We start from the raw sequence: 18,224 nt of genomic DNA on the forward strand, positions 1-18,224 counted from the left end.
TTTAAAAAAGGATTACAAATTCAGCAAGAATTGAATTTGATCAAAGAGGTCAAGAAGAATATATTATAAATTGGGCTGCCTTGGGTTTAGAGGATTTTAACAAAACAACAACATTTGTAAACGTAGGAATTGTTCAAATGTTTTGGAGGGGAAGAGAAAGTTTTGGAATTTGGGTGCAAGGGTGGTGACTTTGGGGTGAAGTATGATTATGAAATCAGGGACACGGTGGCTCAGTGGCTAAGACACTGAGCTTGTCAATCAAAAGGTCGGCAGTTCAGCGGTTCGAATCCCTAGTGCCACTTACTGGAGTGAGCTCCCATTACTTGTCCCAGCTTCTGCCAACCTAGCAGTTCGAAAGCACGTAAAAAATGCAGAGTAGAAAAATAAGGACCACCTTGGTGGGAAGGTAACAGCGTTCTGTGCGCCTTTGGCGTTTAGTCATGCCAGCCACATGACCATGGAGATGTCTTCGGACAGCGTTGGCTCTTCGGCTTTTAAACGGAGATGAGCACTGCCCCCTAGAGTCAGGAACGACTAGCGTATATGTGTGAGGGGAACCTTTACCTTTATGATTATGAAAACTGAAGACTCATTTAGAGCTTTGCTTCCACTAATGAAGAATTCAATGTTTGAAGATTACTTACTCTAAAATGACCTTTCTTCAAACTTCATACCTAATAACACGATAACGTAATTGAGTTCAAGGGGTTGGACTAGAAGATCTCCAAGGTCCCTTCCACCTCTTGTTATTGAGTTGATACAATGCAAAAGGCTATTTGATTAAAAAAAAAAATACATACTAGCTATATCTTTAGAATTCCAATGGTGAAATTTGGTAAATTAATCAAGTTTAGAAGGGTCAGAATTAGATTTCTGAGCTAGCTTTTTTCAAATAGGCCTTGGAGCCTTTAATGCAGGAAATATAATGGAACTCCTAAAAAAGGAATAGGGCCCTACTGTGATATTGGAGTGTTAACTTTCCAATTGTACCCACTTATTTGGCTTAAGTATAAAGAAACTGAAGCCAAAATGTAAAGCCCAATGTTAAAGCTGAAAATATGGAAAGTTAAACCTGGAATCATTGTTTGCTAGCAATAATTTAAAAACCAGGGTCTTGTCCTGCCCTCAGAAAATGGCTTAATACATTTTCAACCTGTTTAAAATATTTTAAAGGTATTAAGAGAGGAACACTGCTAAGTAAATATATGAATATGTAATAATATTTATTTTACAACTTTATTGTAACATTTTACAACATTCTCCCCATAAACCTATTGGGGTTTTAAATTATTTTTATGTGGATCTTGATCAGAGATAAGCTACCGTATTTTTCGGAGTATAAGACGCTCTGGACTATAAGATGCACCTACCTTTTTTGGGGAGGAAAACAAGAAAAAAAAAATCTGCCTCTGCCTCCCAGCAATTTGCCTCCTTGCAGCAAACAGCCTGTTTCAGTTTCATTTTCATTTTCAGCACAGCCTGATTAGCACAAGAAAAAAAAATCTGTCACTGCAAACAGCAAACAGCCCGGTTCAGTTTCAGCTTCAGCACAGCCTGATTAGCACAAGCAGCTGATTGTCGGTTGGATCGGCCTCCCGACCATCAGCTGTTTCAGGCTGCAGGCATTGCCATTGCCTATTGCCACCTCCACACCCCCATTTTCGGCCTCCACTCTTTGCTGCAAGGAGGCAAATTGCTGGGAGGCAGAGGCCAAAGGGTGGGGGCCGGCGGTTGGCCGGGGCCACATTTGGTGTATAAGACGCACCCAAATTTTCACCCTCTTTTAGGGGGGAAAAGTGCGTCTTATACTCCGAAAAATACGGCATTTGATTCATCTGCATCCTTTGCAAACATTTGCAAAGTTTCCTTGGAATAATTATCCTCTGATACTTCCAAAAAGTAAAAACATGTATTTTAACAAAGTTAAGGAAAAACAGGATCATTTATCAAAATGTCGGATGAAAACAGTATATTTTGGAACTACTAGTGATGTAATATGTCTTGTTCAGCTTTGCTGATTAGTGAGAGTATATGGGCAAGATTGAGGCTGGAGAGCAAACTAACTTGACAAAGGAACGGGAGGAAAGGGAATCTGTCAGAAAACTATGGGGAAATCTTCACATTAGCACACATAAAAGCAGCTTCATATTTCTCGTTAGATAAGTTGAAAGAAGGCATTTTGAAATCCCATTGTTCGACCTCTGCAAGACAAGGCTATATACTGTCCAGAGCTAATAAAAGATATCTCCATGATTAATTGTGTGGTAATGCAGAGAGTTGTTGTTTCTCATTTGAAAGGAATGCCTTAAACATTTAATGAGCGCCAATATTTTATGGCCAAGTCTTGCTATTGTGTAGCATCCACCCCCCCTCCTTTTCTAGCCACTTTTGATTAGGAACGACTTGACTTTTGCAAACGCCAAGGGTCTGCCAATGTCAATCCTAGGTTGCACGAACAGAGGGATAGAATCAAAATCACAAGGTGCTAGTACACCTCTCTGTAAAGCCTTAGTAAGGTTACACCCGGAATACAGCATCCAGTGTTGGTCACCACATTACAAGAAAGATGTAGAGTGCAGAAGAAGATGATCAGGGGCTTGGAGGCTAAACCATAGGAAGAACGGTTGTAGGAACTGGGCCTGGCTGGTCTTGTGAAGAGAAGGAGCAGGGTTGACATGATAGCAATATTACAGGGCCTGGTGGCTCAGCAGACTGATAGCATTGTGATTAACACCAGCTGTCTGCAATTACTGTAAATTCGAATCTCCCCAGGCTCAAGGTTGACTCAGCCTTCCATCCTTTCTAAGGTAGGTAAATTGAGGACCCAGTTTGTGGGGGCAATAAGCTGACTTTGTATAAATATACAAAAGTATGAAGGCTATTGCTTAACGCATTGTAAGCTGCCCTGAGTCTCCGGAGAAGGGCAGCATATAAATCAAATTAAAAAAAAATAAAAATTTGAGGGACTGCCACAGAGAAGAGGGTGTGTGTGTGTGTGTGTTTCAACTATTTTCCAAAGTACCAGAAGGCAAGAAAAGAAACAATGGATGGAAACTGATCAAGGAAGAGATTCAACCTAGAAATAAGGAGAAATATTCTGACAGTGAGAACAATCAGAAGTTGTGGGAGCTTCATCACTGGAGGCTTTGAAGAAGAGATGGGATAGCCACTTGTCAGAAATGGTATAGGGCAGTGATGGCTAACATTTTCACGATCGAGTGCCCAAAGTGTGCGCATGTGTGCCCCCCATGCATGCGCCGAACCCCCAAAATGCTCTGCGTGTGTGGCCCCCATGCATGTGCCCTCCCCCACATATGCACATGACCCCCATGCCAGGCCCCCGTGCATGTGCATGCCCACATACGGCCCGCCCCCTGCGCATGCGCACGCAGCCCCTTCACTTGTGCCATGCCCCCCAGAGACCAGCTGGCCGGCGGAAGGCATGCTCGCATGCACGGCGGAGCTGAATTGGGGTGATGGCTCACGTGCCATCAGGGAAGGCGCTGCATGCCACCTTGGGTATAGGGCAGTGATGGCTAACCTCTTTGCCGTCGCGTGCCAAAAGCAGGGGGAGCGCGGGGAGGTTGCCCACGTGGGTGCCCACACCCATAATTCAATGTGCCCTGTCCCTGCACATGTGCGCACGCCCCCCCCGCTGTTAGCACACGATGGGCCCAGTAGGCCCGTTTTTTACCTTCCCCAGACTCCAGAGGCTTTCTAGGAGCCTGGGGAGGGCGAAAATGGCTTTCCCCACTTCCCCGGAGGCCCTCTGGAGGCCGGAAACAGCCCATTTCCCAACTTCTGGTGGGACCGAAAGGCCCAAAAATCAGCTGGCCGGCGCACACATGCGTATTGGAGCTGAGCTACGGCAACGCTCGCGTGCCCACTGATCGGCTCTGTGTGCCACCTGTGACACCCATGCCATAGGTTTGCCATCATGGGTATAGGATCTCCTGCTTGAGCAGGGGGTTGGACTAGGTGACTTCCAAGGTCCCTACCAACTCTGTTAATCTGTTAAAAAAAAATATCTGTTAAATGTCTGTTTAAAAAAAAAAAGGTCAACCCAACTTTTACTAACTACAATAGTACAGTCCATACCGAAGGGTAAGGTATCATCTAAAGACCTTTCCATAAGAGAAACCTTTTCAGTAATTTAAAAAGTCAAAATAAGAGGCTGGTTTGCTATATATACAATAAAATAGTGCCACATTCTTTCAAATTCAAGTATCCTGAGTGTCTTTGAGCTTGCTATAGTAGTATAACTCTTCATCTAGGGGTACACTCCTAATAAATAAATAAATAAAAGTTAGAGGAAGAGAAATGTGTATTTGCTGTTCTTTTATTGTCCCATTTCACCCTGTAACTCATGTTCTCTGTCTTGTTAAAATGCAGAATAATATTATAACATAATTATAATTGTAATGCACTCTTCTTCACATTAAAGTAACAGCTTTAATTATTCTTTTGAAAAAAAAAGATTTATAGTTCTTCCTAATATCTGGACCATTGCATAATGCCTTTTCTTTTCTTTTTTTCTTTTTCCAAGGTTAAATAAATTTATTGAGTTAGCAGTTATGAATGATGGCCTATTGGATATCTTGCTGTAATCCAAAGCTACACCTACCTATGCCTTTTCTTTTAATGTGGGTTCGACGAAATTATTCTTCTTAAATTTTCATTCGCCACAAGACATTATCTTGGCTTTCGGTTTTTTAAAAAATAATTCTTTCGATTCTGAGGGCTTGCAAAGTGCAATCCCTGAATGCAAAAAGTTAATTATCCTGAGGCTTCATAAATCCTGGGAGTTAATTTTATCCCATGGTGACAGCTAACGTCAGCTGTCCATTATGAAGTTTCCTGTCATGGGAAACGTGAGAGGTATTTTAAGTTTGTGCTAACTCTGCATTTTGGGATTTCCCTCGCTCTTCCTATATGTTCTCAGGAAGCTGCTACTTAAAACAAAAAGTCTGTGGACTTCATGGCTTGATACAAGAATCTGGGTTATTTATAAGCTTACATAAAATGTATTTGGTGTTACAGGTAGTCCTCAACCTACAACCACAATTGAGCCCAAAACCTACGTTGCTAAGTGAGAAATTTGTTAAGTGAGTTTTGCCTCATTTTATGACTTTCCTTGCCACGTTTGTCAAGTAAATCACTTCAGTTGTTAAATTAGTGACACGGTGGTTCAGTGAATCTGGCTTACCCATTGACTTAGCTTGTTAGAAGTTTGCAAAAGTTGATCGCATGACCCCAGGACACTGCGACCGTCTTAAATGTGAGTCAGTTGTAAATCACGTGATCATGGGGATGCAATGGTCATAAGGTTGAAAAACAGTCATAAATCACAGTGCCGTTGTAACTTTGAATGGTCACTGAGTGAACTGTTGTTAGTCAAGGACTACCTATATTTGTATGTTTAGGAGTGAAACCCCCCCCCCCCATACACTTATGTCCAGTGATGGAAGATCTATAGATTTGCCAGTAGTTGGAAATGGCAGTAGTTCTTTGTTACATACAGATTTATTTATTTAGCGTATGGGGGTGTCGAACTCAAGGCCCAGGGACCGGATTAGGCCCCCGAGGTGCTTAGATCTGGCCCCTAGGCTCAACCTGGAAACAGTGAAGAACTGGCCCGCGGTGCCTCTGCCAGCAAAAATGGAGCCCGGATGGGCCATGCGCAGCCTCCCCAACGGGTGGGTTCTAAAAATTTTTACTACCGGTTCTGTGGGCGTGGCTTATTTTGTAGGTGTGGTTTGATTGTCATGTGACAATTCTTTAGGATTTAGCAGAGGTACTGGTCTACCAGGCTCTTAACTGCTTGCAGAGCTGTACTGGTCTACCCATTTGTTCTTGGAGCGTCCCGGTCTATCCATTTGTTTTTCGAGCATCCCAGTCTACCCATTTGTTATTGGAGCGTCCTGGTCTACCCATTTGTTTTTGGAGGCACCGGTCTACCCATTTGTTTTTCGAGCGCACTGGTCTACCACCACACTGCCTTTTAACACTGATCAGCTGTAGGGCGGCCCTTTGAAGCCCCGCGGCAAGAGTTTAAACAGTTTTTTTCCTTCTAGCCATCAGCTGGGACTTGGGAGGCAGTGAATAGATTGGGGGCAGGGCCGAATAAAAGGTAAGAATAACGCGGGCAGGGCAGGAAGGCCCAGCCCCCAAACAAAGAGATCCGGTTCGGTGACATCATATCGTCACCGCTGCTGGCTCGGCTGAACCACCACTGCTCCCCGAGCTCTGTTTTTGCTGGCAGAGGACTGTTGGAGGCCGGGCAGGCCTCGCATGGCCTTCCCAAGCTCCATGGTGGGGATGGCCATGCCATCCCCCCCCCCCCCCGAAGTCAAACACAACCCAGATTCGGCCCTCAATGAAATAGAGTTTGACACCCCTGGTGTATGGCATATAGTACATGGAATAGCATTATATATTAACATTTCACCTAGATTGATAAAACACAATAAAATATAAATGTTAAAAAGGATCTATGTTCAATGTCTGGGCCACGGGTGTCAAACTCGATCGTGTCACGTGACCTCATGTGATGTATTGTGACATTTTTGCCTTTGCGGAGCTGGGGTGAATGTGGCCTGTGTGTGATACGTCTGGCCCGCGGGTCGCCAGTTTGGGGACTGGAGACTAAAACATATGAAGAACGGTTGCAGGAACTGGATATGTCTAGTTGGATGGAAAGAAGGACTAGGGGAGACATGATAACAGTGTTCCAATATCTCAGGGGCTGCCACAAACAAGAGGGAGTCAAACTATTCTCCAAAGTTCTTGAAGGCAGGACAAGAAGAAATGGGTGGAAACTAATCAAGGAGAGAAGCAACTTAGAACTAAGGAGAAATTTCATGACAGTCAGAACAATTAACCAGTGGAACAACTTGCCTCCAGAAGTTGTAAGGGCTCCAACACCGGAGGTTTTTAAGAAGAGGTTGGATAACCATTTGTCTGAAGTGGTGTAGGGTTTCCTGCCTAAGCAGGGGGTTGGACTAGAAGACCTCCAAGGTCCCTTCCAACTCTGTTATTACATTATTATATTATATTACTAGCAGTGAAGGCTTCAGAACCGTAGCCTGGTTTTTTGAAAACAAATATGTTTGTGTAAGTTCCTGCAATTATATTAAGTCAGAAGAAGGGCAAGCTCAATCAAGTTACTCCCGGATGTTGTTGTTCCAGGCTCTAATTCTGGGGTCTAGTTACCATCCAAACAACTCCACCTCTGTTCTTGTGGCTTGTGATGTCATTGGGGTCCTTTGATGGAAATGTATGCCTCACTTGTTATCCCGCAGTAGTTTAGGAGATTTTATTACATCATTTATTACCGTAACGAAAGGAAGAAAATGTAGCTTAATTTCTTAAAAGAAATGCTCTGATTTTCATGCGCTGCCTCTCTTCCTAATATTAATTTAGGGTTAATCGCCTGGCAAACTAGAATTATTTATTGACTGCTCTATTGATAATTGCTTTTCCTTCCCTCGACTTCTCTCCGCTCGCTGAATTCAGAATTACGGGAAATGTTTTATTGTAGAAATTTAATCGTTTCAATTCACTCCTGCTTCTCATTAACCTATTGCCAGCCAGGGCATAAATGTGAGTTATGGTGCTACATTAAAGAATTATTTTGGGGTGTTTTTATAATTTTTCCTGTTACTTGGAAGGATGGGCGAGTTCTTTAGGAAGCAGGTGGCACGCTGGAAATTCAGCTTGCTGTCCCTAGTTGATTTTTCATGCAGTTTACAGTATTTCCTGCTAATAACTTAGCGTACGATCGTTTTCATATGTCATGCTATATTTTCCTTTCTTAATCATTTTTGAAATGATAGCCCTTATTAATCCCAAAGAAAGTGATATTCAGATATGACCACAAACTTAAGACTATTTCTGTGTTCCTTTGTTACTCATGACAATATAATTGATGGAGTGTTTGCAAATGTACAGATAAGAGCAATTCTCTATTTATTTTAGGTTTTGTCCTTCATGTGTATGCGTTTGTGTGGAGGGGGCTTGGTAACTTCCTTGACAAATTGACACATTTTAAACTTTAATTTGACCCTTAAATGTTTGTGACCAGGTAAAGAGATCCCTGAAAGACATATTGATATAAATTTACACCTCCTTGCCATACACAATATTCACTAATCTGTTGGCAGCAGGGTGGATTTGAGTTAAATCGAGTTGATTTAAATCATGATTTAAATCATGATTTAAATCACTAGTAAAAAGGCTTGATTTAAATCAACTCAATTTAAATCATAATTTTTAAAGAGCAACTGTCATCTCTGCTACTCCTTTGACCCACTGTTGACTCACCGATAGTCCCAGTGTTGCAGAATATACAGCCTCATGCTACATAACTAGGCTCCATTTCATGCTGAATAAACTAAATTATTTATGTATCTTTAATAGAAAACTATCTTACGATAGATTTTTACCCCAAAAGTTTTTTATTAAAATAAATTCGATAAAAATAAAAAAAATCCGATTTAAATCAAAAAAATCCAATTTAAATTAAAAAAATCTGATCTTTTTGATTTTTTTAAAAAAATCATTGAATTTTATCCACCCTGGTTGGCAGTAATTTTTTTATATATATATAATTTTTAAAATTCATTTTAAATACAAGTAATGCAAACAATACGAACATATACATACACATCTAAATACAAAAAAAGAAAAAGAAAAAGTTAAAAAAATTAAAATGTTTTTTTTAAACATTGCAGCTATCTATATATATTGTAAGCATTCTGCGGTTGGAGGTTAAGCAGCTTCCTAGGTATGAATATGGATTGATATGTGGAACACTTCATAGCATATTGTTAGAATCAGTGATCCAGGTATTATTTTAGGTCTTGATTCTCTAGCATTTGCTAAGAAATTTTCTGAACTAGATCCGCTCCTTGATCTAAGCACCAGTATCTATCTCTCTTTCTCCCCCACTCTCTCTCTCTCCCTCTCCCTCTCTCTCCCTCCCTCTCCCTCCCTCTCCCTCTCCCTCTCTCTCCCTCCCTCTCTCTCCCTCCCTCTCTCCATCAATCTATCTATCATCTATCAATCTATATCTTTCAATATCTGTCTGTCTGCCTGCCTGCCTGCCTGCCTGCCTACCTATCTACCTACCTACCTATCCCTCCCTCCCTCCTGTATGGACATTTAGTGGATTGGACAGGTAATAAATGTACATAAAGTACATTTCAAGTAAAGTAAAATAAAAAGATGGAGGGAGGGAGGGAGAGAGAGAGAGAGACAGAGAGAGAGATCTCCATTTGTAAGAATCATGCATGAACATGGTTCAGTACAGTGGCTGTTTGCATCACCCATCACAACAATTAGACATGTTTTATTGTGCATGTCTAGCTACTGAAAGGTAGAAAATTTTCCTTGTGGCTGCTTGAGAGTTGCAAAGGAACATTAGCTTAAATGAGGCTATCCGTCTAAGAGTTAAGCCACTCAGTGCTAGTGGGGAAAAAAGAGGTCTACAGTAAAATAGATTGTTTTGGCACGTAAAAGACACATGAATTACATATATGTATATATGTACACATATGAATTCTGTTTGGGAGTTAATGCATGTGGCTTTGGTTATGAGTTCAAGGCTGTTGAATGCACAGCAGTTACTAAACACAGTTTCTCTCTCTATATATATAGATCAAAAAATGTATACAGCGCTCGATGTTAGTCTATAAAATGGTGTATTTTGCTTTCTGGTAGGATCACAATGAAAAATATTTACCAAGCTCGCTCTATTTCCAGAGGGCTTAGAGCTTGGACCTCTCGATCTGGGTGCCCTTAAATTGTACTTTGTAATTTGAAAAATGAACTTGCACTTGAGCGCAGCCAAAACAACAATAAAGCTTTTTCGTCATTCTGTGGTTATTTATTCTTTCTGTTTGTCTTTACCTGGATCAAGAGAAGCAAACATATCGGCTTTAAGAATTGTCAAGTAGAATTGTATTCATAAAATATTGATTTAGTACCTAAACCTGTATGTTTATGTAAGGTTAGCGAACCATAAAATCTAGGGATTTAATCAGATGTTTGCTTCTCCCGCCCTTCTCTAATGACAGGTGTTCTCCATTTTGGCTCAGTTGTGTTCTCTAATTGCCAGTTCTAATAATTTCACTGTGATCAGACAACATTGCTTTAACAAGAATCTACATAATCTCTTGTTTAATATCATGTATTAGTCATCCTTTTGATCTTATCTCGCTGCCGTTCACTTGGGGCTTGTTGGCAGATATGTTCAAGAGTATCTTAACAGCTGTGGTGGTGTAGGTGTAGTGGGCTTGGCTGGGAGCCCAATCTATGCTTGACAAATTGTTTTATTCCTTTCCCATAAAACATGCGAATTCAGGAGGCCGAGCAATCATGGATTCCTATTAAATTACTTTGGGCCTGAAAAGCGATGACAAATATTTACCAGAGTGCATTACATTTCAGAAAGCTTAGGAGCCACACTTGAGATATTCCTTTATCAACACCCATCTAGTATTTAGGTGTCAATTCTTGGGAGTGAAAAATAGTTCAGACTGTACACAGTACCTAAGCTTAATTAAGCTACTGAGTTATAATAACAATTTCCGTGATCTCAGAAGTAATCAAACTTAGTAGTCAGCCTATAGGGCTAACAAAAATCCATCCTTTTCTGGTATTCGTGCAATATAATTTCTCTATATCCCCCCCCAAATATCACATCGTGCTATTTTGCCCCATCTATAAGGGGAAAGTATGCCCCATTTATAAGGGGAAAGCATGGCACTTGGCCAGTATCCATGAACTTCATGAGGAATGGGTTTTCTTTTGATGATTAGACCTGCAGCTTCATTTCAGGTGTTGCCAAAAGATCATCTCCAAAACTTTGAAGTGGGCTGAGAAGCTGGCTAGCAATTGTGGAGGGAATTCAAAATAAGTTTCATTGTAAGTCTGATGGGATTGTCCTCTCAGAAAATTTGGCTGCTCATTTTGGACAAGCTGGAGTCTTTGGACATGGGAACCCCACATAGAGCAGTTTGGGGACCTCTGATGTAGAGAATGTCACAGTAGCCCAGCAAATCATGGTCTACTGTTACCAAGGCATCTTGGCCCAAGGATTGTTGCAACTCTGTTGGACTGCTTTAATGAGCTCTACCTCATTGGAGTTGACCTGAAAGCTACAGCAGATACAAAATGCAGCAGGTGGACTTCTGCAGTACTTAGAGTGTAGCACTGGAATATAGCAAGTAACCGAACCGGATCTGGTAGTCCCATCACCAAAAGAGGACCTGTTGCAAATTCTCTTTCATGAGGTTCTTGAGATAAAGAACAGATGGAATGCCTTCTCAGTGATGGCTCCTGCTTTGTGGAATACCATCATCCTAGAAATACTCATGATCCTGATTTTGCTGGAGTCTCATAGCAGATGAAATCAGTCTTAGGCCAGCATCTCATTTGGCCCTTATTTTGGTTTGTTTGTTTTTTTAATGGGTGCCTATGATGCCCATTGTTGATTTTTTTACAATGATATTTTAGTTTGCGTAGTGTTTTTGTTTTTATTTTTTTGAATTTTGCGTGGTTTGCTCTTACAGTTTTCCCCTTGAAGCATGCTTATAGTGGAGTGGGCTATAAACATTGCAGAATAAGTATTTGTACACCACTTGTTCTGCATGGCCCTCTAAATGATTTACAGGAATACATACAAAATCCACTAAGCCATTAAAACCTATTTCCCCAAATCCATCACCTTCCCACACAGCTTCCCAATTAATCCAGACAAAACTAACAAATAAACCATGTTAAATTTGCATAGCGTTTTCTGATTATGGCAACAAAACCAGACGTAGAACTTTGTATGGATTGATTGATATGTTAGAAGAGAAAAATCATTACTCACAATGACCATGGTGTGTTTAAATCAGGGGTCTCCAACCTTGGCAGCTTTAAGCCTGGGGGACTCCAACTCCCAGCTGGCTGGGGAATTCTGGGAGTTGAAGTCCTCCAGGCTTAAAGTTGCCAAGGTTGGAGACCCCTGGTCTAAACACTGAGCTAACTCCAGCAGAATTTATTTATTTATTTATTTAATTTATTTATTAGTCATATTTCCATGCTGCCCACTCTCCGAGGACTCTGGGCGGCTTACACCAAAGACAGCATACTAAATAGCATACTGCCCCCAACAATCTGGGTCCTCATTTTACCCACCTTGGAAGGATGGAAGGCTGAGTCAACCTTGAGCCAGTAAGATTTGATCCGCTGATCTGCTGAACTAGCAGTCAACTGAAGTAGCTGCAGTACTGCACTCCAACCACTGCGCCACCTCGGCTCCTGATGTTTGAATGATGTTTCATTGTTAATCTAGCCATTGTCTATCCACTGCAGGATGAAGGCCTCTTCTTCATGTTTCCAACCAATACGGACTTGAGCTTTCCTTTGCCAATTGGGCCCGCAATACTTGCTGGTGTCGTCTTTCCATCTTGTTTTTAAGTCTCTTTTATGGACGCTTTTTAATCAATTGGAATCCATTCTATGACTGCCTTGATCCACCTGCCATCAGTTCTTCTCGCTATGTCACCAGCCCATTCCCTTGATGTCATCGTATATTTTTCTTGGTTCTCTAATGATGACGTTGAATGGTAACAAATATAATATTCGTTCTTGCACGTAGGTCAGAAAAATGTGTAACTAAAGAATTAGTTACAGTGATGGCAGTACATGTGAGAAGTATCTGGACTGCTTTCTGAATATAAGTGAACTTGAGTGATGCAGCAGTTAAAAAAAATCATATAAAAATCATTGTTTCCTGATAATGTGAGGAAATGGATATCTAAAATATTGTCATAGGCAAGAGGAGGCAGACCTGTTCTCTAACAGCAGGATAAGGGTCAGTGGGCTGGAATTAAAAGAAAGAAGATTTAGGCCCGTGATGGCAAACCTATGGCACGCGTGCCCAAAGTGGCATGCGGCGCCATGTCACCTGGCATGCACGGTGTCGCCCGTTCCTCTTCCGGGTTTCTGGTGCACATGCGCACGCACCGATCAGCTGACCTTTGTGCGTGCGGCAGTGCTGGAAACCGGAAGAGCTGGTCTTCCATTTTCTGGCGTGAGCGTGCGCACTGGCCAGCGGATCGGCGTGTGCGCGGCAGTAACCAAAATACTTGCTGGCCGGTGTGCATGTGTGCGCCAGAAACCAAAAGTACCTTATCCGGTGCGCGCATGCACCTTGGGCAGCTCCTCTTCCTGGTCGTGACCCTGATGAGCATGCGCCCAAAGTGCTCCCTTTTCGGCACTCGGTTCGCCATCCCTGATTTAGGCTAACTGTTAGGTAAAATTTTCTGAAGTCAGAACTGCTAAGCAGTAGAACAGTGGTGGATTTTCACATAGGAAGCTTTCAAATTGTGACTGGATAGCTTCCAATTCCTACTTTGCGTTTCTCATTTAGTCTGGGTTTCACGACAAAATTCACTTAGCGACTATTTTTGTCTTCCGACTTCTTGCCGTTTTTTTAAAAAAAAGAAATTAAGCAATTTTAGAAATGTTCAGCTGAAGGTCAAGCTAGCCTTTCATGCAAAGGTCAAGAGGCGGCAGTGAATTGTCTCTTGAGTATCTCCTTTCCCTCAGCATGCTACGGGAACAGTTATGAGAAATTCTGGACAGCAGCCTGCCTGTTGATCTTAAGAAGTCCAAAGAAGCTTCACAATTCTTGCAGGGCAAGTGCTGGCTAACTACTGGCAACAGACACACAAAACATTTGATAGAATTCTGCAGCACTAAAAGAGCTTCCCGATAGTTGAGAAGATGCTAAAGGGGAAAAGTACTCAAGAATTTTGACTTGCGTGCAAATATGTTTCACAAGGGTATTTCTTTTCAGCTCTTTGAAAGTGAAGCTGAGTGAATTTTGAAACCAAGTCCTGAATGCAAAGGACTTTCCTATCCTTTTTATACTATCCAGAGAACAGCAACAAAAACATCAACAAATTAGGAATCAAGTTTACGATTTCCTTATCCAGACTTCAAGGCTGCTCAACTCCTTGAAGACCCAGGGGAAATGATATATTTAAAAAGAGATCCTGGCCAACAGGGAGAATACAGTTAAACCAGACATAATTAAATGTGGCTTCACAGCCACCATGTCTCAAAGCTGGGAAAACAATCAGGTTTTTACCCAAAGGTGCATATTCAAAAGGCAACTTGGACTTTGAGACTCTGGAAAGAGTGCAGAGAAGAGCAACAAAGATGATTAGGGGACTGGAGGCTAAAAGATATGAAGAACGGTTACAGGATTTGGGTATGTCCAGTCTAGTGAAAAGAAGGACTAGGGGAGACATGATAGCAGTGTTCTGATATCTCAGGGGCTGCCCCAAAGAAAAGAGAATCAAGCTATTCTCCAAAGCACTTGAGGGCAGGACAAGAAGCAATGGGTGGAAACTAATCAAGGAGAGAAGCAACTTGGAACTAAGAAGAAATTTCCTGACAGTGAGAACAATTAACCAGTGGAACAACTTGCTTCCAGAAGTTGTGAATTCTCCAATACTGAATGTTTTTAAGAAGAGATTGGACAACCATTTGTCTGAAATGGTATAAGGAGTTGGACTAGAAGACCTCCCTTCCAACTCTTCTCTTCTCTTCTCTTCTCTTCTCTTCTCTTCTCTTCTCTTCTCTTCTCTTCTCTTCTCTTCTCTTCTCTTCTCTTCTCTTCTCTTCTCTTCTCTTCTCTTCTCTTCTCTTCTCTTCTCTTCTCTTCCCTTCCCTTCCCTTCCCTTCCCTTCCCTTCCCTTCCCTTCCCTTCCCTTCCCTTCCCTCCCATTCTTTGTTTTTCCTTGAAAACATTTTGCTTCTCTTCCAAGAAGCTTCTCCAGTTGCCTTTGAACTTAAGAAGCTTCTTGGAGGATAAGCGAAACATTTTCAAGGAAAAACAAAAGTCCAGTTGCCTTTTGAAAAAGAACCTTTGGGGCAACCATGACCTGGATGACTGAGAATCTCCGTTAACAATGGTGTAACAAAGGTTTTTAGTGGGTTTCCTGAATGTCACGGAGTTGGGAACTACATGAATCTCTCGTAGGGAGTAATATTGTTCCGTAGGATAGGTACTACAATAGAGTAAGCATGTTTACTGTTTCATATATAATGACACTGTTTAATCAATGGAACTGGAGTGCATCCACTTTGCTAGATCATACTAAGGTAAAGGTTCCCTTCGCACATATATGCTAGTTGTTCCAGACTTTAGGGGGCGGTGCTCAAAGCTGAAGAGCCAGTGCTGTCCGAAGACGTCTCCATGGTCATGTGGCTGGCATGACTAAATGCCAAAGGCGCACGGAGCGCTGTTACCTTCCCACCTATTTTTCTACTTGCATTTTTACATGCTTTCGAACTGCTAGGTTGGCAGAAGCTGGGGCAAGTAACGGGAGCTCACCCCGTTACGCAGCACTAGGGATTTGAACCGTTGAACTGCCGACCCTTTCGATCGACAAGCTCAGCATCTTAGCCACTGAGCCACCACATCCCTTCATACTTGCCAGGCATTAAAATAAGCATCCCAATAATCCCAGACCCAAATGCCTTTCAAATATATGGACATTGGTCTCCAGAATTCTCAGCAAAGTTCATTCCAGTTGTGGAATTCTGTAAAGTGAATTTCACACATGTCTGGCTGAGGAATTCTGGGAGTTGAAGTCTTAAAGTTGGCCAAGGTTGGAGACCCCTGATGTAAAGAGTGCTGAGACTGGGGGGGACAGTGAAGTAGGTGTCTGATAAGGATTAGGTAGTTTCTCTACTATACTTAGATCTGTCCCCAAATCATCATTGCATTCCAGATGATGGACCTTACAGTTTGATATAGAGGAACTTAGATGTTTTGGCTTTCAGAACACATGTTGCCCTGTGTTCTTTTTTCCCCTGACATTATTGTGACATCCTGATTGAAGAATTTGACCTTTCCAGAAAGAGCAATGAGAAAAAAAGGAAGACTTATATGTAGGATGGGAATAATGTCCCAAAGGAATTGCAATTGTTTTTGGCAAAATCTGTAGACATTCTATTTTCCATTTTGGTGTCTGGTGGGGAACCATTTTTAAAGTAATTAATTTTAAGAACAGGGGTTAGGGTAATCGAGCATAAAATTGTATTTTAGGAATGTCACTACAAAGATCTCAAACCATATGCAAGTATTATCTACAAATGCAAAACCAGGCATACACAACTCTTTTGGAACTGCTGGTCTCAAACAATTCTAAACCTCCTAATTCTAAACCACCCAATGAAGCTCCTTGGGTGAGAATCTCTGCAATGGTTTTTCCCCTGCTTTGCATCTCCTACTTTACCTTTTAAACAGGCACTGTATGAGTGCATTTCCGATTTTCCCCTCGTTTTGTTGCTTGATTATAGAAGAAAATAAGCATTTCTATATTGGTTGTGCTTGTAAAAGATTGGGCACTGTTGTCTCTTTCTTCCTGCTCCTCAATTTTCATATCTAGGTCTGAAGTTTGTCTGGGTCTGTCAGTGATCTACAAAGCAGCTGTTCAGTGATAAAACCAGAGCAGCTGCATAATAATATGCGGGGGGAAGAAATTAAAAAAAACCCAAAAACCTTCAATAGCGTCTTGTGCCCAGCAATTTACAACTGTTCAACTTTCTGTTAGATTTTTTAAAAATATACAATTGCAGTGAAATTGTTATTATGAGCACATGATATTTAGGTCTTATTGATAATGATCAAAATTATGTGCCTAAATTTGTGGAAGTTATGGAAGAGTTTGTTATTGAAGAGTCCAATGTACTTTCATTTGGATCTAATGTGTCTATGCAGAATCGTAAACGTGTGGTTTTGTTTATTGTACTTTAAATATTGGAATAATTACCCCCAGGAAAATATCTTTATTCATTAATTTAAACATTTTTCCCAGATTAATATTGATATAACTATAACTAGTTGAAAATTGTCATGAATTTATGGAGAAGAATAAATGGTATTAAAATGTATATACTAAGAAGGATTCATATGTCTTAGATTCTTGTAACAGATTGATATATCATTGAGCATTTTAGGATAGATTAGGCAAAGGTCTTATGCATCTAAATTGTGACTTTCCTATCATTTTTCTTTTTCTTTTTCTAGATTTTCAACTTTACCTTTAAGACTATTTTTTATCTATTCGTGAAAACCATTTTTTCCCCTTCAAAATGTTATGGGCAAAAATAGAAAGTTATTACCTCATTCCTATTATATCTTGGTTGTTAGGTCTTCTTTTGGACAAAATTCAGTTATTTTTTCAGCATTAAAGGATGTAGAACATATTTGTAAGATTTGAGAATGGAAATATGAAGTTGATCTCTGTCCATATAAAAAGTCAACACTTTGGAATATTCCCAATTTAGAAGTAAATGCTTTTGTGAAGGAAGAAGAAGAATGTGTACTGTCTAAATATGATGAATAGTAGCTTATTCAATGAAACATTTCTGAATTCTTCAATTTGGATTGATACATTGAACCTTCTGAAAATCCTAAATTGCCTATTATATCGGAAAATATTTTGGAATTCTAAACCTATGATTTATTTATTGAAATAGCAGAGGCATATTATTAATTTATTTGTGCTTTATAATAACTTTTAATGTATTGTTTTAATAAGTGCTATGTTTTGAAATATGTTAACCTTTGGTTAGCTAGAGTCATAATACAGTAACATTCATTCATATTAGCTGTTATATCAGACATGTTTTAAAGTGAGATTAATTCACAAAAAAAAAAATCATTTTTCCTGTTGGACACTTCAGTGGATATTTAAGAAGGGCTGGGATTGAATCTTTCTGTATCGAAGTATAATATAATTGACAGGATTCAACACATGGATTGTCTTATTTTGGTCTAATGTTCTCATCTTTAATACAATTTTGGGAAGATAAATAAGATTTAAAGTAGTTAATATTAAATCTTAGAATTTATCAAGTTATTAATATTGGACTTAAGATGCTTGGGGTATAGTTAAATAGTGTTGCATTATTAAAAATATTATCACTGCATTATTAAAATCCTAGATTGGGTTCACTCTTAAGTCTGTGAGTTGGCTTTTTATTCATATTATAAAGAATGGTCAGTACGGTCTTTGTGGTCAAATTTACTTTGAGGTTTAAAAATAAAGCTGTTTTTACATATTTTACATATTTCATCTCTTTTATTTATGATTTCCAAACAGTTCCTGGCGTCTTACATATTTATTGCAGTATCTATGTTTTTTCAACCT

General features: G+C 40.4%; 1 protein-coding gene across 4 annotated transcripts in view; it reads left to right on the top strand.

The window, feature by feature from the left end:
• TMEM135 (transmembrane protein 135) overlaps positions 1-18,224 on the top strand; it is a 179,905-nt gene that overhangs the window by 87,499 nt on the left and 74,182 nt on the right. The window lies entirely within an intron of this gene.

The sequence above is a fragment of the Pantherophis guttatus genome, chromosome 5 (genome assembly GCF_059756535.1).
Source record: "Pantherophis guttatus breed Tessera chromosome 5, ASM5975653v1, whole genome shotgun sequence".
Lineage (NCBI taxonomy): Eukaryota > Metazoa > Chordata > Lepidosauria > Squamata > Colubridae > Pantherophis > Pantherophis guttatus.